At 40.5% G+C, this 23,425-nt stretch overlaps 1 long non-coding RNA gene across 1 annotated transcript in view; it reads right to left on the reverse strand.

The window, feature by feature from the left end:
- Nucleotides 1-311: 311 nt before the first annotated feature.
- The window catches only part of LOC132029445 (uncharacterized), a 28,775-nt gene continuing 5,661 nt past the window's right edge, over nucleotides 312-23,425 (reverse strand). The window contains exon 2 of the long non-coding RNA XR_009407813.1: nucleotides 312-488. This is a non-coding gene — a long non-coding RNA (uncharacterized LOC132029445). The remainder of the gene's footprint in view (nucleotides 489-23,425) is intronic.

Genomic DNA, 23,425 nt, shown 5'->3' on the forward strand with positions numbered 1-23,425 from the left:
GCCCCAAAACATTAGTTTTTTGGGTTGGGCTTGGCCCAAAATCAGTCTGTTCTAATCTAACTTTTTGTCCAAAACATGTTTTATCTTTCCAGAATGAATTGTTTTGTTGCAAAAACTTAGGGGAATGATATAATGTTTGTGGTTTTTGAAACTTCTTTGTATCCGTTTCGAACTTGTATCAAAAGTTGTTTTATTTGTTATTCATTTAGGTTTTAAAAATCATTATACTAAATTCGGGTTTTTTTTTAAAAATCGTTTGGGGATTTAAAGTCTTCTAAGTGGCATAAGCACCGTTGGCCTAAGACGACTAGTTCATAACCGTAAAGGATTCCAATAAATACAAATGTTTTACAAACACACAAATACAATGCAATATCAAAATAAAAATATGTAAGTAAAAGATAAGTTAGGCTAGGGGCATACCAAGCCCCTAGTTAACCATTTTTACCCATGGTTGGGCCTTCAACGGATCTTCAATATTTGCTTCCCTTTCTCTCCTCCAATGATATACTCATAGGATATGTATACCAAGTGTATATCATACGTATATCCCTTCTCTTTCTCATTAACCTAGTGTATATTTTATGTATATCTAGCCTTAAAACATGACCTTGAACTACGATTCAATCAATCGCCTAACCCTATTTCCAAATTTGCAAGCAATGATGTTTAACCTGCACTAAGGCTGACTCAGACTCAAACTAACCAAACCGGCACTAGGCCGACAATCCACACTTCATTGCATGCACAACTTCACACAAGTAGCAGTTCTATTCAAGTAAGGAGACCACCATCGGACTGGTATGTCCTCTCAGTAACCCTACACATTACCTTAACTAACCAACAATCCTTACAACAAATTACTTCAAACCACATATGTTCCCAATTCATGATGTCAACAATGCTAATCATAACAAGGTAATGTGAGCTAAAGAAAATCAAGCATATCACACTTATTATCACAAGTAGGTTTGAGAATCAGACAGAAACAGAAACAAGTAGTATAGCATCCTTCTAGTTTGAGCAACAAGACGCAAAGGGAAAGGGGACAGGGCTGAACAGGTCCAAATGCATAGAAGATGCCACAGAGCTAGCCAATGCTCATTCTAATACTTGTAAATAGGATACAGAACAGAATATGTGCACAAACAACATGGGCCTTCATATGCATAGTTTGGTTGAACAGGAAAAAAACTATCTTTGTAGTTTTGACAAGGTCTTAAGAAAGAAATGGCATCAGAATTTCAAACAGCTTAAGTGGCTTGTGTGATTAACATTTTTAATTTAGATTACACTAAGGCTCCTACTTGGTCTATTTTTCCCCCAAGAGATTAGCATCATCAAATGGACAGTTCTTACTTTTCACAAATCATTAAGACACTTAATGAGTTTATTTTATGGCAACCTTTGGATTCAATGATAAGTATGAAGGACCAATAACATACATCTGATCACATTTATCCCACAGACTCATAGGGCATGTCATGGTGCCTTTTATTTGGAGGAGAGATGTTAAGGACCCAAGTTGAACTTGGACCCTCTCAACCTCTCTTTAAGACACCTTTAAAAAGACTCCCTATTGTCAAGTGATTTACATGGATGATATACACACTTGTAGTCCTGTCAACTCATCATCGACATAAACTAAGCCCTGGGCCAACACTGATATATATCTATTGAGGGGAGGTGCATAACAGATTCATGCCTAAAGTTATTATAGTCAGACAGGACTGTTCAATGATCAAGACAAAGCAGAAACACGAAAAGCCTACACTGTGAGCCTCATCTAGACCTTTTCCCAATTTTATTAGCACAACAAGTTGAAACCTTAAGCAAGTTAGGATACAATCAAGTAGCAAACCTGTTTCAAAACTTAAAGATAAAGCTAGCAATGTTTTACCATTAATTCTAACTAGGTTTGGAATCCTTTCATACTTAGTTTGCGAACACAGTTTCATACAAAAGTCTAGGCAAATTCATGTATACCCTTCCTCACAAAACCACTTTAAGTACATTTGAATAATTTTGAACGAAACTTAAGCCTATGCAAGCATGTTTGCATATTTTAGCTTCAACTAGATATGTCCAGGCCTAGCTGAGCACTTCTAGATTATCTTAGACATGTTTAAGGCTTAAGAGACATGCTTAGATTCATTTAAGACTTTTTTTAAAAACCTATTCAATCCTGTTCAAGTATAGTTAAGAGTATCCAGGCATATATGAACATTTCTAGATATGATTAGGCATGTTTATATCATTCAATAGATCCATATCAATCTCTTCCAAGCTAACAACCAAGCAAACAAATGCAAACCAACATAATTCTATACTAACAGGCCTATATCAACAAAAACAACTAAATTAGCATTAATACTAACTGACGTCATGCAAAAAACTAAGCAGATGAAAGCATAAAAAAGGTAAAAGGTGTGATAAGGAAATTACCTTTTTTGAGTGCAACCGGAGCAAGAATGGACTTGGAGCCTCCTTTGTGCTTCCAAAATCAAACTCAGCCACACAAAAGCAAAGTAAATTAAAATTTTGAACTCAAAACTCAACCCAAGAGGCTAAGTTGAAACTTTTAGACTAAGAACCCCAATTTTGAGTATGAAAGCTCAAAACTTAGGTTTTTGGTGTTGTATCCCTGTGTTCCCAACTTGTATTATTCAATGAAATGGGGTTCTATTTATAAGACCCCAAAATACCAAAACACTAATTCCCCAATCGATGTGGGACAAGTGAAAGTTCTAAAAAATACACTTGGTTCTCACAATGAACGACTCATATCGTCCCAAAATTGAACTGAATGCATGATTTCTAAGCTTATTCCCTTGATCCGGTTGGTTCATGAAGAACCAATGCGATTCGAGGGTTGAAGAAGTTCAAAACAAAGGTCATTAATGTATTGTGTACTTGATTCAGACGAAAAAAATGGAAAATCAAAGAGAGAAGGGTGAGAATTACCCCTCTTAGGTTGTGTTTGGTGAAAAGGAGTGGAGAGACACTTATTTGTAATAAATACGGCCTGATTCGACCATGCACGTACTGAGAAAAGACAGTGGACTCTGCGTTTTCACCATTTCTGGCAATCCACCTCAGAAGAGTGAGAAGGGAAGGGGGTGGCGGCTAGGGTTTGGTGAAGGAGAGGGAGGAGAGAGGGAGTAGGGTGTGTTTGGCGTGGAGAAAAAAATGAAAGGGAGTATGGGGTGTTACCCCCTTTAACACGGAGTTGGGCCGGGTCTTGCTCGTTTGGGCTGGACTCAGTCCATTTCCTTTTAAATAGGTTGATGGGCCATTCCATTATACACACGAGATATACATGTATACATATATCCGTGTATACATGCGTATATGTACCCAATTTTGATACTCATTTTAATACATAATCATAATTAAGAAAAGACTAATTAATTTAGACCCTTAATCCTAATTAGTTGAAAACTATTCAAACAAGTTGTCACGACCCCAAATTAAGGGCCGTGTGGGCGCCTACCATATTACTAACTAGTACGCGAACCCTTACTAATCAACCTAGTATTCTACCAGTTTTATTAATAACAAATGCTTAATGATCAAACTTATAAAAGTAAATACTCATACAGACTCTGTTATTGACACAAGAAAACTAAAAAATCATCGGAATCTAGTCTAGACAGGTACAAGAGCTCCTATTACACAAAAATGAAAAAAATTAAACGACACAACCTCCACCTGGAGTGAGATAAGCGAGGCAGTAGGAAGATGCCTAGTAATCCACACGAAGAAACTTCAACTTAAACCTGCAACATATCTACACCCAAAAAGGATGTAGCAAGAGTAGTATTAGTACACCACACGTACTGCTAAGCATCATAGATCAACTAAGATTAGTTTACGCAACACAATATAAAGTCAATAAGATAAGTCAACAACCGTCAAAACTCCCAACATATATTATTACACCGACATGAAATTACCCTCCTACTCCAGTTGTTGACTTCTCTTATCCCCATAGTAATATCGATTATCTGACTAGTCATTGAAGTCCTATTCCGTATTCCCTAAAGGCAATTAATTATGCCTGAGGCAGAATTAAAAATCTGGGTTTTTCAACTACTTCATGCATGCCCTAACACTATTAAATCTTAGTGCTACATTATTCTAACTCGGTCTTCTTTTTTTCAGGCTAACTCTCTCATTCTGTTATGGTGAATCCACAGCAACAACAACCAGATCAACAAGAACAACAACCACAATAATAACAACCACCAGCTCCCCTCACAGATGCTAGGTTTGCCTCTTATGCTTGCAGGAGGCGTTAGATGGAATAGCAGACTAAGTGCCTGCTCCATGAGCGGGCCTTTTTTATGGACCGGGTGGAAGAGCTGGCCCCGAAGTTCTACCAATGTTTACAACACATACTTTGGGGTCCGCTAGTCAAGGAGCTGGGAGACATTAACTACAACTGGGTTAGGGAATTCTACGCCATGCTCCCTACTGTAGATTGGACTGCCCTAGAGCCGGAGATCACTATTAGAGGTGTCAGCATAAAGGTTGGTGTCGAGGCCATCAACGCTGTTCATAGGTTGCCCAACCCTTCACAAGCTGAGCTTAGGGCCAAAGACCATGAGGGGAACGGACTGCGGCAGGTGAGGATGCTGGTGAAGGAGTCCTCGAGGAGGAAGACTACATGGGGTGTCACCCGTTCTGCCATTAAGAGCCGGTATTTTACTCCCGATACTTAGAGGTGGTTGAACCTCGTTGCTCGATGGGTTCGCCCTTCGAGCAATACTACTGATGTCACTTACCCCTGGGCCTTTGTAGTTTCTTGCATCTTAGATGGCATGCCCGTGAATGTGGGTATGCAGGTGATTGAGGAGTGATGTAGTTTTATGGCCATGGCTGGCCCGAGCTTGATGTTTCTCTCCCTGATTACCCACCTATGTCGTAATCTTTGGGGTGCTCTTGGAGCCTAACGACTACGATGTTGAGTGTGATGTCCCTTTTGACCCATTGAAGGCCAAGGGAGCACAGGGTAGGGGCAAGAGGAGGAGAGTTGACTCGGACGATGAGGAGGACAGCGATGGCCAGCAGGGCAGTAACGGGAGTGGTCATTCACAGGCCCCGGGTACCTTGGAGCGTATGAAAGCAAATATGGCTACGGTGAAGGCGGCCATGATGGGGTTTGCACGGCCTTCCATGGAGGTCGGTCATCTAGTGGTGCTGCCGATACTGGCTATTTCACTACTGATCAGATGAAGAGCTATATGGATGTCCAGACCGTTATAGCGGATACTATGGATGCCTTGCAGGGCACCTATGGATCATTGGCTCAGGCCCATGTGGATCTCTGGGAGGACTTAGATCAGGAAAAGAAGAAAAGTCGGGCTAGGGACAAGCTGTTTATGAGAATGTGGAAAGGCGTCAAAAGCCTTTTGAAGACACTAGTCCCGAAGGTGAAGCATCCCAACTGTCACGACACCAAATTACGGGCCGTGCGGGCACCTATCATATTACTAACTAGTACGCGAACCCTTACCAATAAACCTAATATTCTACCAGTTTTATTAATAACAAATGCTTAATGATCAAACATTTAAAAGTAAATACTCATACAGACTCTATTATTAACACAAGAAAACTGAAAAATCCCCGAGATCTAGTCTAGACAGGTATAAGAGCTCCTATTACACAAAGATGAACAAACTTAAATGACACAGCCTCCGCCTGGAGTGAGATGAGCGAGGCTGTAGGAAGATGCCTGGTAATCCACACGAAGAAACTGCAACTTAAACTTCCAACATATCTACACCCAAAAAGGATGTAGCAAGAGTAGTATCAGTACACCACACGTACTGGTAAGGATCATAGGTCGACTAAGATTAGTTTACGCAACACAATATAAAGTCAATAAGATAAGCAGATAAGTCAATGACCGTCAAAACTCCCAACATACATTATTACACCGACACAAACTTACCCTCCGACTCCCAGTTGTTCACTTCTCTTATCCCCATAGTAATACTGGTTTTCTGACTCTTTATTGAAGTCCTATTCCGTGTTCCCTTAAGGCAATTAATTAAGTCTCATCTCCTCATTTACACTAACATCTAATTCCTAACTTTTAGCCGTAGAGCTTTTCTATCCAGTTCACTTACTAGAATACGATGCACCTATGGAACAAACTTACTACTTAGTAATTTTTTCTTACACTTACCTTCATAATGATCACCACCTAACTCAACTTCCACAAAATCATAAGAGATGCACAATGTAATATAACAGACTGACAGTACACAACCATAAGGACATAGTAGTATGAAATGTAATGCAATGCAAATGCGATGCAAGGGACCAATCACGCTGTACATACATGCTAACTGATGTCATTGCTCAGTAGTCATGACTTGCAGGGGACCCATGGTGCCCATGTACCACTCGTTCTGAATACTCATTGGACCCGAACTTTAAATCCTTCGCTCCAGAAAGAACCTCGGACGCGGATCCACATCATATAGATATACTTACCTTTACATTACTGCCAATGATTGGCTATCAAATAGTACCTCATATTCAACCCAACTCGGCCATACAACCGGATAACACAACTGGCACGTACTCAGACTTTATGCTCTATGTATTACCTCATAACCACCTGCAATGTATGCAATGTATGCAATGATGCCAATGAATGAAAACAATGTCATGAATAATGCCCTTGATGGGCGTAGCACTATTATGCCTTCCTTCAATTCTCCCAATGCAATCCTCTTTGTTATCAAGAATGCCAATTATATGAATATTTCAATATACTTGAAAATAAATACGAAAATCAAATATACCTAGGAATACATATTCTGAACAACTAAATACCCCTTTTTAACTATGGAAAATAATCACTTCCTATCCCATAACGGATAAACCTCACGATAGTAGCACTCAACACTCAATTAAAACACTCGTTGTTACCCTAGTTACTATTTACATATAACTTCCGTTAACTTGCGAACATATCCATCCAAACTCCGTGTCCGAAGATCAAATCATGCAATCTCCTGTCAACTATAAATGCATACACGATTCACTAATCAAAGTCTAACTCAAGTAAACCGTAACCTATCTTGATGACGAACAGCTACTTGAATTTCCATGAAATACTCGCTCTCCTAGCCCTTATCTGAATCCATGAGAAATGATAGTTGTGGGGATAGATGTGGAGAATGTTGGAAAAAGCCTCTTCTCTTGGTGTCAAGGGTTTTGATTCTTGTGGAAACCTAATAGTAGCCTTGGATAGTCTTTTATTAAAAAGGAGGGTGAAATATAAACTGAGCATCAAAAACGCATCTACTGCCCCGCCACATCAGCTGCGGCGAACGAAGTCTCGCTATAGCGGGACCGCGGCAGCTGTCCCTTGGCCACTATAGCGGTCCATTTCCTGCCCCGGGCCCATGATTTTTAACTCTTTTCGAAACTGATTTTTCCCACTATTATACCTTTAAACACCCCATGGGCTTGCTATTTACGATCGTAGACCTGGATTGGACAGGGGTTCGCGACGTATTAAATAACGATCGGACGGTTCGTTACACAAGTAAAGGGTAATTTTTGCAAATATTCCCTTAATCAATCACGCCAATGTATTTGGCCTTTTCATACAAGGTCACAATTAAACTTCACAGGCAATTTAAAGGTTATTTTTGCAATAATGGCCTCAATTAGGTCAAACCACAAGATTGACTTTCAATTAACGTCAAAATTGACCATTTCAATTGTAACCACTATCAATTTTGTAGTAAACAATTTTTAGGGAATTAACCACAATTAAGCATTTAATTAATTATGGTAAAATCCTAATAAAAATGGGGAAATTAAGAGTTGAGGGGTAAAACGATTAATTTATTTAATTAATAAAATTCCTTGAATTAAAAAGAATAAAATACTTACTAATTGATTTCTTTGATAATTTAAACAATTAAATAATTGTTGTGAATTTTCTTCTCTTGGTTAAATTTAGCAAATTAATTTCATAAAGATTTATGACATCATAGAAATTATTTTACCAAATAAGAATGGTAACGTATTAGCTAAATAATTTTATAAAATCATTTTGACTTCTAAACATAACTATTTCACTCCGTTTAATATCCAAGGACTCTGGGTAATTAAAATAAATTATGGGAGGTCAAAAATTAGGTGTCAATAACAGCCCCTTCAGTGTTCGGGGATGCTAAGACCATCCCCGAGCAACGAAATTTGACTAACCCTAATTTTTGGCTGACCCTACTCATCCTACCTCTCATTTTATGTAGTTTTCAAATATGTGGCCTGACCCTGGTTTCTGGGCTTCCTACATATCTCGGGCTCTACGAGAATTCAGGTCACTCGTAGTTCGACTTAACTAAGGACTTTAAGTGATTTGAAGGGAAAGTCCTGAGATCTCCAATGTTGTGACTGATATTTCTCTGGACGGTTGTTAGATTATGATCGACTCTCTGGTGTTGAGCGCGCTTACATATCCCTAGTTTCGGGAAATCAGGTCCCATGTAGTTCGACTCGCTGGGGAAGAGTATGTCCCTTATGCGGGAATATCCTCAGATTTCCCGGTGTGTACCCGATCGTTCGCGGTTTTTAGTAAAGAAAGTAAATAACAAACAAAATTATGGCTAAGATTAAGATCAGATGGCTTCCAAATCTTAGCCGGAGAGCATGACTCTCATGGCACTCAATCTTGACCGGCTGCGTAAGAAAAAGTTCTATGTTTGCTCCGCAATCATCCGGATCTGGTTCAGTGAGCCGACTCCTTCTGGCCGCTGTGTACTTGTTTCCTGATTTTGACAATATTGCAGATATTCCTCGTGGTGTAATCATGTTTCTTTGATAAATAGCCTTTGTGGTTGTTGCTTGTTTGTGTAAATGGCCTTTGTGGTTGTTCGTATGAATGGCCCTCGTGGCAATTTTTATGAATGAATGGCCCTTGTGGCAGTTTGAATGAATGGCACTTTTGGCTGTTTGTATGAGTGAATGGCCCTTTTGGTTGTTTGTATGAATGAATGGCCCTTTTGGCTATTTGATATAATTGGCCCTTTTGGCAGTTTGTATGAATGGCTCTTTTGGCAGTTTGATATGAATGGCCCTTTTGGCAGTTTGTATGAATGGCCCTTTTGGCAATTTGTATGAATGGCCCCCGCAGCGATGTTTGTATGAATGAATGGCCCTTTAGGCAGTTTGTATGAATGGCCCTTTTGGCATGCAGATGATAGAAATGGCCCTTGCGACTGGATAATCTTTCTTTCATTCATTGTATTGGCTGTGACCCTTGTGGTCGGATATTTCCTTTCGTCTTTGTCATGAACCTTTTGGTCGAATATGTCTTTGTCATTTGTTATTTGTGTAACTCTTGTGGTCAGATATGTCGTCATTGTTCATTCTTTGTATGACCCTTGTGTTCAGAGACGTCTTTTCCATTCATTTGTTTTGTTAACCCTTTTGGTCGAATATGTCTTTTTTACTCATTTCGTGACCCACTTTTTGGTCGAATATGTCTTTGTCCATTCGTTTCATGACCCTCGTGGTCAGAGATGCTCTTTTCCTTTGTTTCATGACCTTCGTGGTCAGAGATGCTATTTTCCTTTTGGCCACTTGATGTCTGGTTGAGTTTTGTCTTTTGCTTTGTTGCGGGTAAGCCGGTTGATGACTTATCCGCCTTTCTGTTTAAAAACCTGCATCCACAAAAAAATAGTTAGTTTCCTAAGAGGCCAATTAGCGTCGTTGTCCTCCCGTCTGGTGTCTTCTCTTGATGCTCCTCTGAATCCTCTTGGACTCGGTATTTCGAGAGATGGCTTTAGAGCGAACTTATACTAATTTTGAAAATCTAAAAGTAAAGGTATAAAATATGTGTTGTTTTCTTTGAAAATCTTTGTTTTCGTTTTGGTTGTCATGACGTGTGTTTTTTCCAAATGAGGTCTTCCGAGAGGTCTCGTTGCCGTGTTCTTGGACTAGTGGAATTTTTGAGATCTTTCTCAAAAAATTTACCCCAGTTTCAGGTCTTGCTTTGATTGATTCTTGAATCGTTTTGTTGTGCAGGATTTTTGAGGTTCCCTCAAAACCTCAAAAATTCTGCCCCAGTGTACGGTTTGGGCTTCTCATCCTTTTGCTAGTCGCTTTTGATAGGAATTCTTGAGGTCTCCTCAAAAATTTAGCCCAGTGTAGGGTTGACGTTGGTGGACTCTTGCGTTGATCCTTATATTCTGATCTTGCTGATTTCTTCTGACTTCATGTCTCTGAGTTTTCCTAAGGGTTTCTTGGGTTTTTCTTTTGTGACGACCGAGCTCGAAAGCGCCTGCGTATCATGTCGCAGAATTCAGGTCAAATGTAGTTCAAAATAAAGTAATTGAGTTTTTGGTTTTTAATAATAATGCGACCGAGTTCGACATGGACTGCGTACGTAACCCACTGTGGGGAAGTCAGGTCATTGCGTAGTTTATTACACAGATGATTATTTTTCCCTATTTTATTACAAAAGTACGATTACAAGCAAAAGATACGATTACAAGGAAATAATAAAGTGATTACAAACAAATGAAATCTCAGACGTTGTATCTCTTGAGTGCGTCTGCATTAATGGCTTTGGGCCATTCTTGTCCATCCATCTCGGCTAGGACCACGGCTCCTCCTGAGAGTACTTTTCTGACCATATATGATCCCTGCCAGTTTGGCGCAAACTTTCCTTTGTATTCTTTTTGGTGGGGGAAGACTCGCTTGAGTACGAGCTGTCCAATTTGGAAAAGTTAGGCTCTGACCGGTTTGTCAAAAGCTCGAGACATTCTTTGTCTGTATAGCTGTTTATGACATACTGCCACCATTCTTTTTTCGTCGATCATGGCCAGTTGTTCGTAGCGGTTTCTGACCCATTCTGTGTCGTTCAGTATCGCTTCTTAGATAATTCTCAATGATGGGACTTCTACTTCGGCGGGGATGACCGCTTTTGTGCGGTAGACCAGAAGATACGGGGTTGCTCCGGTAGATGTTCGGGTTGTCATTCTGTACCCCAAAAAATCATAAGGCAGCTGTTCGTGCCAATTCTTGTTATTGTCGATCATCTTTCTCAAGATTCTCTTAATGTTCTTATTGGCAGCCTCTACGGCTCCATTCATCTGTGGCCAGTAGGCGGTAGAGTTCCTGTAAGTTATCTTGAATTTTTCACAGACGTCTTTCATCAGATGGCTGTTCAGATTGGCTCCATTGTCCGTAATAATGAACTCGGTCACACCAAAGCAGCATATGAGATTGTTCTTGATGAATTCAGCCATGACTTTTTTGGTTACTAACTTGTAAGAAGTTGCTTCCACCCATTTGGTGAAGTAGCCGACGGCGACTAAGATGAAGCGATATCCATTTGATGCCAGTGGCTTGATGGGTCCGATGACGTCCATTCCCCATGTCACGAATGGCCAAGGTGAGCTCATTGCATGTAGTTCTATTGGAGGAACCCTGATTAAGTCTCCATGTATCTGGCATTGATGGCATTTTTGCACAAATTTGCAGGAGTCATGCTCCATGGTCATCCAGTAGTATCCTGTCCTCAACATCTTCTTGGCCAGGATGAATCCATTCATGTAGGGTCCGCATGCCTCTGCGTGTACCTCTTTCAGCAATTTTGTAGCCTCTTCGACATCCACACATCTGATTAACCCGAGGTCAGGTGTTCTTTTGTACAACACTTCTTTGTTCAGGAAGAATCCGTTGGCTAGTCTGCTGATGGTTTTCTTCTGATTTGCTGATCTTTCTGGAGGATACTCTCCTTTCACCAGGTATGCCTTGATGTCCGCGTAACATGGTTTGCCATCTGGTTCGGCCTCAACGTGAGTGCAGTGAGCTTGATCTTCTTTCAGAGTGATCTCTAGCGGATCAATGTGGGTACTCTCGGGGTGCTAAATCATTGAGGTTATTGTAGCTAATGCGTCAGCAAACTAGTTTTGAGCCCTCAGAGTACACCTGAAATTAATGCTTTTGAATCTTTCGCACAGTCTCTGTACCAGGTTTACATATGGTAGTATTTTTTCATTCTAGGTTGCCCAATTTCCTTTCACTTGATTAATGAGCAAGTCGGAATCTCTGATTACCAATAACATTTGTATGTTCTTGTCCAAAGTCATTTTGAGGCCGAGAATACATGTTTCGTATTCGGTCATGTAGTTGTGTTACACCTCGGAAATTCCGGATTTGTTGCCTTGAAAGTAGACCAATGCGAGCTTAAGATGGACATGAAGTTCTTACGAGATTAAGGAGGTATTAGATATCTTAAGGTGCATACCATAAGACTTTGAAGTTGTACGAATATGTGAAATTTAGTTTGTTGACACTCAATTTTGGCTCATCCTTTTTGAAATTAACGTCTCAGCACAAAAATAGCACGAAATGCAACTTTTTTACATATTTTTAAATTTTAATACGATTTATTGATACTTATCCTTATTTATGCAAATATTAGGATTTTTATCAATTTATCGTCATTTGAATTAATTTAAATAATTATTACTTTTTCAGAGTCATCTGTACAGATACAGCACAACAGTGCAATTATATCTTAGTAAATAATTATTTTTTATTTCTTTACAGCACATTACAAAAATCAATCACATTTTATTCACATTTTTTTAATTGTATATTAATACTCTCATTCTTATAGGTATATTAGTCATATTTTAATACTGTCGCTCAATACATAAAAATCGGAAGAGTTTATCCCAAATAAAGCTAATTCAGCGATATTTAATTTATCTTGTGCAAATTATCATGATTATACCACATTACTCCCCAAAATGGGGAGACATGTTCCTAAATTTTTGGCTCCCTTTTAAATTACTTTTAACTAAATAATTCTTTCTTTTTTTTCTTTGTTTTCTCTCTGTACACACACGTGAAGTCCAAATGGTTTGGCATCATTTTCTTTTCTTTTCTGCGGGGTTCACATGTTTTTAACTTTCTGACTTTTCCTCTTTTTCCCCAAATCTCACATGATTTCTTTGATTTTTGAGCAGATGAAAAATGCTCAGTTCTCTCCTTCCTCCCACACGCATGCTATCACACACACACACACACTTAATTTTCAGATTTTTTACTCTCTCTCTCTCTCTTCTAACAAAACAAAACCCTAACAAACATTTTCTCCCTCTCCTCACTTCTCTCTCAGCCGCCGCCACCCCCTCCACGCCGGAGTTCCGAGCTCCGGTGAACTCCTACCACACCTCCACAAACAGAAACACCACCACGCCGCCCTTCCCCATTTTTCCCTTTGCTCTTCCCATCGCCACTGCTGCTCCGACAAACAGAAGATACAACACCATTATTTTCCTTACAACACCATTATTTTCCTCTCTCTTCCCTTTTCTCCATCGCTGCAACCAGCGAGCTCCACCACCACAATGACAACACCACCACCATTCACACCCTTCTACTCCCTCCGCCACACCTCTCTCCGGCCAGCAACTAGCCACCAGCCCAAACACCCCCGCTTCCTCTCCCCCTTCGTTCTCCTCCCTCCACTGCTCCGGCGAGGAGCTCCAGCTCCGGTGAACCGGAGCAGCCACGATGGAGCAGCGATCAAACAGACCCTATACTCCATCCTTTCTCTACCTCGTCGCTACTTCACCGGAAGACGCCACTGTCCAGCCCTTAGTTTTCTTCTCCGATGAACCACCATAAAAGTCCAGATCTGCCCATATCTTGTGTATTTGCCATTGAAATAACACCACCAACAGTGACGCCCCTCTTCCTCTTTCATATTTTTTACTTTTGTTGTTGCTTTGTTGCAGAACCCATCCAAATACTTGGAACCACACTTTGGTATTCAATTTATTTACTTGTGGTGATAAAAATTATTTCAAATGGTTGCGTCTTTAGTGCTGTATGTTGTTCACTATTTTCTCTTTGTATGGATTGTTTTGATTGGCGTACATATGTTTCTTGGTAAACTTTGTTTCCGTTGATATTTTAAGCATGCTAGTTGCTTGGCATTATTTCTTATTGCCTTCTCGTTGCTCCAATGTTTCATTACTATTCGGGTCTACTTCATTGTTGCTATTTGTTGGACTGTTTTTACATTATTTTATGTAAGTTTCCGTTGGTTGTGTGCCCGGAAAATAATACTCCGGCGGCTAATGGGACTGTCGTTGGCACTTTTACTCTTTTTATCATTTATTTAAACTTATTTGGGCAAATACTAAACCCAAATGGCCGATGAAGAAATTTCCGTCGATTTCCAAGGCCTTCCATGTACAAAGACGGGTTTTTTATTTTAAGTTTATTCATTATTTCTTTATTCATCCGATAGTTATTTATTTTCTTACTAACATTTTTATTAAGTCTCATGCAGGTATCCGGAGTTAACCTTTTTGAAGATGACACTCAAAAGAAGTTCAAATAGCTTCTTAAATTCTCTGTTTATATTTTGTTTACATTCTTACAAGCATAAAATATAGTGAAACTTTACTTTTTCTAGGGTGCAGGTTGATGGTATTTATTTATGATCTGCTTAAGTGATTTAAATTTTATGTGTTTTAGATAAATTAATATTAGGCGCTTATTATTTTTCGTAGCTAATATTCTTATAGTTATCATGTTTCGCTAGAGTTTTAATTCAATAGCTTAGCACACTTAAGTAAATAAATAAGGTGATTTTCCTCAATATTTAGGCTTTAGAATGTACTCTCATAATTAATTGATTAGGCGTACATACCTAGCTAGTTAAATTAGTTAACTCACCTTGAGTGCAAAATAATTTCATGTCCATTCCTTATACCTTTTTTTCACACAAGCTCCTAAGTTGCGAGATAACTTTTTTAAATAATTATTATATCACATATGTTTTGAATCTTTCTTTTTTTATTCAAAGGTAAATCGTTCATTGTTAAGTAAATACCTTATGATATATTCATGTAAAGCCAAAATTGTTAGTCACTATAATTGTGCACTTTGTTCACTCGTAAATAATCATGTATACGTATTTTCTACATATGTAAATACTTACACCCTTTATTACGTGAATAGTCATATTAGTTATTCTTTAGTCTAAATTTCATTAATCTTTTTTTATAAATAATAATCAAGCCCTTTTTACACATCCTCGTATAGTTAAATTGGTCAGTAGGGAACCACATTTGTGGATTCAAGGATGCCTTACACCTTCCCTTCGGAATAATTTGAACCCTTACCTAGAATCTCACTTATTTTCGTAGACCATGTTAAGCTGCATATATTAATAATTTATAGGTACCCTAGTATACCTTAAATGCTAGGTGGCGACTCTGTACATAATTAATTATTTTAGAGCTCCATAAGTTGTGCTTTATTTAGCCTTGGTAAAAATAGGGTGCAACATAGTTTGTTGAAGGAAGTGAAATATAAGTCGTCTTCAAAAAGGTTTTCGCCATAATTGAGCTAATATTTATTTGGTGATGTCTTGAGAGGCTGCTATAGGGCCTATTGTATGGTTAATGAAGTATTATGTAAGTGCCAAGAAAGTTCCACGAGGATTGAAAGTCAAACGAATCAACAAGAGGAAGTTTCGCATAACTGGGAGTTATACGGCCACTTATACGGTCCGTATAAATTTATACGGTCCGTATAAGGAGGGTCCGTATAACATGACCTTCACAGAAGGGTTCATTTTCTTGGTGGTGTTATACGACCACTTATACGGTCCGTATAAGTGGGTCCGTATAACTTGACCTATTTCAGAAAGGGACTTTCCCATGGTGGTGTTATACGGTCCATTTATACGGACCGTATAAGTGGTCAGTATAAGTCCATCGGGCTGAATTTTATGTTTTGTATAAATAGATGGCCTTTGTTCATTTATTTCATTTTTCATCTTCCACAAGTCTTGAGAGCTCAAAACCCTTCTCCAAGCATATTCCACCCCAACCCAAGAGAAAACAAAGATCAAGAGGCAAGAATTAAGGTACCCATATGTTAGGAGTCTTGCTAGGGTTAGTAGACTACAAGGAATTCTTGAGTATTGAAGCTAGGGTTTTCACCTAAGTTGATAGCTGCTCCAAAGCTCATTCCCATGAGATAAAAGGTTAGTTTTCATGCTTATTTCATGTTATCACGAATGCTTGATTGTTGAAGAACTTGGGTAGAGGAAGAAAGTAGAAAATGAGGGCTAAGTGTAACTTTTATGATGTTTTGAGTAATAAGCTAACTCGAGTCATGATTCTTATTATAATATGGATATAATATTGTTATGGAAGGTAGTAATGGTGATGAGGAAACATTGTATGAAAATGTGCTAAAAATGGGTGTGAAGTTGTTAGTATTAGTTGAGCATGAGAATAAATTTTGAAGTCTTAATGGAATGTGATTACTTGATGAAGATATTGTGGGTGTTATTATGGATTTTTGGGAGTTGTTTTGTAATATGGTGGAAGTTGACGAATAGGGGAAATGCCGCCCAATTTTCGTTAGATCATGAATTATTCTAGTTTGAATTTAAGAATATCATTAAGGCTTAACCATGGTATGAATCCTTCTAATGTAGATTGTTCAAGATTCGACGGTGAACGTTAAGTAGCTAAGAAGACAAAGAGGTATGTAAGGCTAACCCTTCTTTCATTAAGGCATGGTTCCTTTGTTATATATCCTTTCATGAGTTCCATAATGTCTTCCAAATGACTATCTCAAAGATTACCAAAGCTCATGATTCTCGATACTTTCACCATTCTAGTATCTCCTTTATATGATAGTTGATCCTCTAAGGATAGATGTAATGAAAACGATGGTGGCAATGATGTTGATGATACTTATGGACTTTTATGTATACGTGTCTAAGTATGTATGACTATTATGTAACACCGAGCATATATGGTGGGGTATGATACCTATCGCGCGCGCACCTCTGCAGTTGGGTACAGATAACACTGATCCTTGGTAGGGCCAGGTATGTATAATCACCGAGCCTTGTCATGGACGGGTATGTGAATCACTGAACCTTTGTGGTCGCGTACGGTATAAATACGAATAAGAATATGTATATGTATGTATATATGCATGAGTAAGCATTGGAAATGGAAGGCCCCTACGAAAGACAAGTAACTAAACATGATGATGGCCACTAGAGGTACAAAGGGCTCTATTGCCTCCTGATTATTCTATCTTATGCTATTCCTTATGCTACTTCTTACGCTATTTATTATGCTCCTATTATGATGTTGATTATGCTTTACATACTCAGTACATTATTCGTACTGACGTCCTTTTGTTTGTGGATGCTGCGTAATGCCCGCAGGCGGACAGGGAGACAGGCTTGATCTATAGATTTCTTGTTCAGGGACTGCATAGAAGAGCTCCATTTCGTCTGGAGCTATAGCTTTTGGTATTATTCTTTTGTGTACATACATATGGGCATGGCGGGGTCTTGTCCCGTCTATATGATGTGACATACTCTTCTTAGAGGCTCGCAGACAGTTATGTATGGTTAGATGTCTTGCAGCCTTGTCGGCTCATATTTTGTATATCATTTTGATAGCCTCGTCGGCTTGTGTATATGGATATGGGCATTGTTGTCGATGATGATATAAATGTGTTGCTGCTCAACGAGATTAATATTATAGATGTATAGAAATTATGAATAAGCTATGTGGCTCACCTAGATGTGAATGTGAATGTACGATAAGAGGTGCCCGGGTGGGTTAGCACCGGGTGCCCGTCATGGCCCACCGGTCGGGTCGTGACAAGTTGGTACACCTGAAATTGAGTTTTGCGACCATCGGGTAGTGTTATCCTTTTTCTAATATCAACACTGCTCTAATGCCGGGACTATTGTAGTTGACTACTCCATCGAAAAACAATCTCCATCCCGAGTAGGGCTCAGCCACCTCTTCTTCCATAGCCATTACTTTTTCATCTAGGAAGAAAGTCTGTAATGGTTCAAGTTCATCATCGACGGGCCTTTCTGCCAGCAGCTCGGCCAGCTCCTATCCCTTTACTGCCTTTTATGCTACATACACGATGTCGAATTCGCTTAGTAGCATCTGCCATTTGGCTAACTTTCCTACGGGCATCGGTTGCCAAAAGATATACCTCAGTGGGTCCATTCTGGAGATAAGGTGAGTAGTAAACACCGACAAATAATGCCTTAGCTTTTGGGCGATCCATGTCAGGGCGCAACATGTTTTCTCTACGAGTGTGTACCTTGAATCGAAGAATATGAACTTCTTGCTCAGATAGTAGATGGCATGTTCCTTTTTGCCTTCTTTGTCATATTGGGCGAGCATACATCCAAAAGCATTCTCTGATACTGACAGGTACAGTAACAGTGGGCTCTCTGGCCTGGGTGGCACTAAGACGGGAGAATTGGAAAGGTATTTCTTGATCTTGTCAAATGCTTCTTGGCACTCCTCCGTCCATTTTGTGGAAGCGTCTTTCTTGAGCAATTTGAGGATTGGTTCTACAATCACAGTCGATTGAGCAATGAATTGCCCAATGTAGTTCAACCTTCCCAAGAAGCTCATGACTTCTTTTTTGGTTTTGGGAGGTGGCAGTTCCTGAATTGCCTTGACTTTTGTAGGGTCTAACTCAATGCCTCTTTGGCTAACTATGAAACCTATAGTTTACCTGTGGGTACTCCAAATGCGCACTTCGTCGGGTTTAACTTCAGGCTGAACTTGCGAAGTCTGTCGAAGAACTTATGCAGATGCGTAGTATGCTCTGAACTTTCTCTTGACTTTATGATGACATCGTCCACATATACTTCGATTTCTCGATGTATCATATCATGAAACAGGGTAGTCATTGCTCTCATATATGTGGCGCCGGCGTTCTTGAGACCGAACGACATTACCGTTTAATGGTAGACTCCCCAAAGGGTGATGAAAATCGTCTTTTCAGCGTCTTCTTCGCTCATGAGTATCTGATGGTACCCGACGAAACAATCCACAAACAACTGTAGCTCGTGCTCAGCGCAGTTGTCAATGAGAATGTGGATGTTCGAAAGGGGAAAGTTATCTTTTGGACTGGCCCGGTTGAGATACCGATAGTCCACACAGTTTCGAGTTTTTCCGTCTTTCTTGGGTACTGGCACTATATTGGCCAACCAAGTGGGGTAGGACGTCACCTCCACTATCCCGGATTCGATCCGTTTTTCCAACTCGTCCTTAATTGATATTCATGTCCGGTTTAAATGTCCGAGTCTTTTGCTTGACCGGAGCAAAACCTTCTTTAATAGGCAATATGTGGGTCACTATGTTAGCGCTCAATCCTGGCATGTCAGCGTATGACCACGCAAACACATCCACATATTCCTTCAATAGAGCTATGAGCTCTTTTTTCGCTGGCACTTCCAAATGCGCGCTGATTCGTGTTTCTTTGACATTCTCTTCATCACCGAGGTTGATTACCTCGGTTTCGTCCATGTTTGGTTTTTTCTTGTCTTCCAATTCTTCTAATTCCTCTACCAGGCCTTCTGGCATCATCGTCTCCTTGTCGTATTCCTCGTACTCTTGTTGATCATTCTCCTCATTTTTTTCACGACATGTCATGACATTTTCGGTTGTTTTATTATTGTTATTACTGAAAAAGCGAGGCAAAGTAAAGTTAGGTTTTATTATTGTCCTTTATGCATGGTTATAGGGAAAGTTTTATTATTATTAGTAAAAAAATAATGTTTTTGTGTAAATCGAGGCTTTCATTAATTCGAAAGTAATTGATTACAAACTGTGGTCCTGATCCGGAACAACGTCGGACCATTCCCATTTTTTAACATTACGAGATAATTTTGAAAAAGGGCGATCATTCGGGCCTCGTCCGATGTCGCCATTTTAGCAAAAAGATTTAAAAGAAGCCCATCTCTCTACTGAGGAGCCAAGAGGGAAGTAGATGTCCAATTGTCCAAACGCTCTCTCGATTTTAGGCTACGTATGGTAGGCATCTCTTGGCATTCTTTGATGATTGCGCAACATTCCTTCTCTCGAAACAGCCGCTCCAGTCCCTCGTCGGCTCCCTCATCTCTTTGTATCGGCATCTTTTTAGGAAATGACTGGTATAACCCCGGAATTGGTTGAGGCAAATTCCCCATTCTTGGTTCTCCTATGATGGCTTTTGTGAGCTCGTCCTCGCTAGGAGTATATCCCAGACCGAAGTGGTAATTTTCCTTCGGGATCGGCATAGGTTTTGTTATGCCTTCCAAATCTTTTCCCAAGCCTTTCCTTGTCTCAAAACCGTTTCTCAACATTGTGGAGGCAATCATTTTGTAGATTGCGGGCATTGGTTGGTCAATTTTCCCTTCAGCATGGGTTGCCTCGATATATTCCACCACATGGAAATATGATCTATTGGGGTTTTCTTCGATCACTGGTATGATGTTGTAAGGTTACTTCTGTGTATCTTTTTCGGTTGTGATTACAATCTCTTGGCCTTGCCACTCAAACTTCATTTCCTGGTGCAATGTTGATGGTATAGTACCAACAAAGTGTATCCATGGTCTTCCCAGAAGCATATTTTAATTGGCGGTGATTGCCATAACTTGGAACTTTATTGTGAAGGAGGCGGGTCCTATTTGGATGTGCATGTCTATTTCTCCCAAAGAATCACTATGGGACCCATCAAATGCCCTGACATGTGTCCTACTTTGGCGGATTTTGCCAATATGATAGTCGAGTTGTGTTAGCGTGGTGGAGGACAAATATTGAGTCTTGCCCATTATCACGAGCACTCTTTCTATCGCTTTGTCACGACATTCTAGAGTGATATAGAGAGCTTTGTTGTGGGAGGTTCCTTACCGGCAGTTCTTTTTTAGAGAAGCAAATTTTGTGTTCTCCGATGATGTGAGCTACTAACGGCTGAGATCCTCATTTGCTCGTACCCTACGCACGTGCGCGTCATCCAACACTTTCATGAGAGCTTTCTGTGTGATGGTGAGGCGGCCGGTAGTAACTACCGATATTTGTCTTTGGTGTTTTCTTCATATATTCAATGATTGAATAATCCTTTCGTCGCATACGCGTAAAAATCTTCGGCTTCTCATTCCGTTATCGCCCTTTTTTGGGTGTTTTCCTTTCTTGTGGCATTTTGAGCCAGCTCGTCAGGAGTGTAACACCTTCCCGAGTGATCATACCTTGGGCCATGGCTGCTTGCACGTTGACTGATTCTTTGGGAGCGGGCGCATATCGTCGTGCCACACAGGCCACCGGTGGTCTTTGGGACTAAGGTTCTGAACCATGGTATAGCCTTTGCAATTTCTGGTGCCGGGATCAGGACCTTGAAATTGGGATGATCCTGGAGTGTGAGGGAATCCACAATTTGTTCAACGGACTTAACTGTTCTGGGGACCAATGCCATGCAAGCTTCCCAGTCTTCGTCCTTTTCAATCATGTGGACTCCGTTGTTTCCATGGTTGGGCAACGGGTTTGTGTTTACATTGGGAGTTGCGGTTTCTAGGATGATCTCTCCCTTGTCAATCAGATCTTGGATCTTATGTTTGAGATTTATGCAATCTTCTGTGATGTGCCCATTGCCCCCTGAATGATAGGCGCAAGTCTGATCAACTCTGAAAAACCTATTCCCGGGCTGAGCCGATTTTGGAGGGACTTTTACGGATTAAGCTTTCAGCGTGTAGCCTTTCAAAGAGTCGAGCTAGTATTGTCAATTCTCTTTCTGTCTTTCTCTCGAAAGCAGGACGTGGAGCATTGTATGCTTGTGGTGGTGGTTGATTTTGGTAGTTCGGTGGTGGATGGACTTGTGGTGGGTTGTTTTGTGGTGGGCGGTAAGCATGGGCTGCCGCCTGGTAATTTTGTTATGGTGGTTGATAAGTTTGTTATGGTGGTGCTTGGTAAACAGGAGCGGGTACTCGGACACTTGGTGGAGCCACATAAGCCGGTACAGTAGTGGTAAAGCTTGGTTGTGCATAGAATATGGGTGTAGGGCTGTAAGGCGAAGTCGGGTAATTGATAGGGAGTGGAGCTTGGTGAGAAGATTGTGGTTCTTCTCGCCTTTTAGGGTTGGGCTTGGTATGTGGGATATGCTCGCCACGTCCTCTTTCTTTTTACGGAAGACTACCGCAGCAGCTTGTCCAGATGCCTTGTTGAAGACGCTGATGATTTTACCAGACTTGAGACCATCTTCTATGGCCTCTCCTATTTTGATAATTCAGCGAAAGGCCTCCCAACCATGGACAACATTCTGTCATAGAAGTTTGGTTCCTATAATCTAATGAATATGGAGACCAGTTCTCCCTCACACATTGGTGGCTGCACACGGGCTGCTTTGGCCCTCCACCGGCTGGCGAACTCTCTGTAGTTCTCAGTTGACTTTTGTTTGACCTTTTCAAGATAGTATCGGTTAGGCACTGTTTCGATGTTGAATCGAAATCTCTCCATGAAGCTTTCTGCCATGTCCTCCCAAGTGAGCTAGTGGTGCATGTCTTGGGTTGCGAACCATTCAGGGCCTCACCAGTTAAACTTTTGCTGAATAGTCGCATGATCAGAGGTTCGTTCTTTTTAATACCGACCAACTGGTCGCAGTAGGACTGAAGATGTGCTTTGGGATTCCCTGTCCCATTGAACATTTCAAACTTTGGGATCTTGAATCCTTCCGATAAGTCCAAGTGTGGATGCATGCACAGATCATCGTATCTTAACCCTGTGGAATTTTTGGTGGTCCTGTTAGACCTTTCCAATAGTTCCTCCATTTTCTTTTCCATATCCCTCTCACGTTTGTCATCTTTAGTCCTCCAGGCCTTCTCCATTTCCTCATAGTGGTCCAGTTCTTTGTGTCCTGGAGAAGATTCGTTTGGGACATTGGGAGTGTAGAAAGACATAAATTGGTGAGTGGGATGGTTGAGTGGGATTGATGCGGTATGCCCAGTTAGCAGAGCTGAAACATGTGGTTGATTTTTTTGATTGATGAACACCGGCTGGGGAGCTTGATATGAGGGAACCGAATGAGTGGTTCCCGAAATTTGGGTGTATTTTGTTGGTGGTGGAGTGCGGTAAGAAGTACCAACGTGATTCGAGTCAGTTGGATTTAATGGAGGTAGGATGGTTCCTGATGGGTAGATGGGGAAGTGATCAGGCATCAGAGAGCTTAGTGAGGGGAAGTGAGGGGGAGGACTCCTTCCTTTAGCAGCAGCACCCGTGTTAGCATTGGCTGCCTCATTCTTAGCAATCTTGTCTTGGAGGGCCGTGACAACACTTAGCAATGTTGCAATCACGTCCTCCTGAAGTGACGTCTCCTGGGGATCCTGAGTATCTCCTTCACGAAGAACGAGCTCATTTCTTCTGTCATCCACTGTACCGGTCATTTTCTCTTTTCCTTTGTCATCATTCGAGAGGGATGCTAACGTGGCTTGTGATTTCATGAAGTATGCCAGCTTGCGATACTAAGCTAATCGGCCTCGTTCTATAAGATAAGAAAAACTCAACGGTAGACAAAGTTAGCCATCTGATATTGA

This window comes from Lycium ferocissimum, chromosome 9 (genome assembly GCF_029784015.1).
Source record: "Lycium ferocissimum isolate CSIRO_LF1 chromosome 9, AGI_CSIRO_Lferr_CH_V1, whole genome shotgun sequence".
Classification (NCBI taxonomy): domain Eukaryota; kingdom Viridiplantae; phylum Streptophyta; class Magnoliopsida; order Solanales; family Solanaceae; genus Lycium; species Lycium ferocissimum.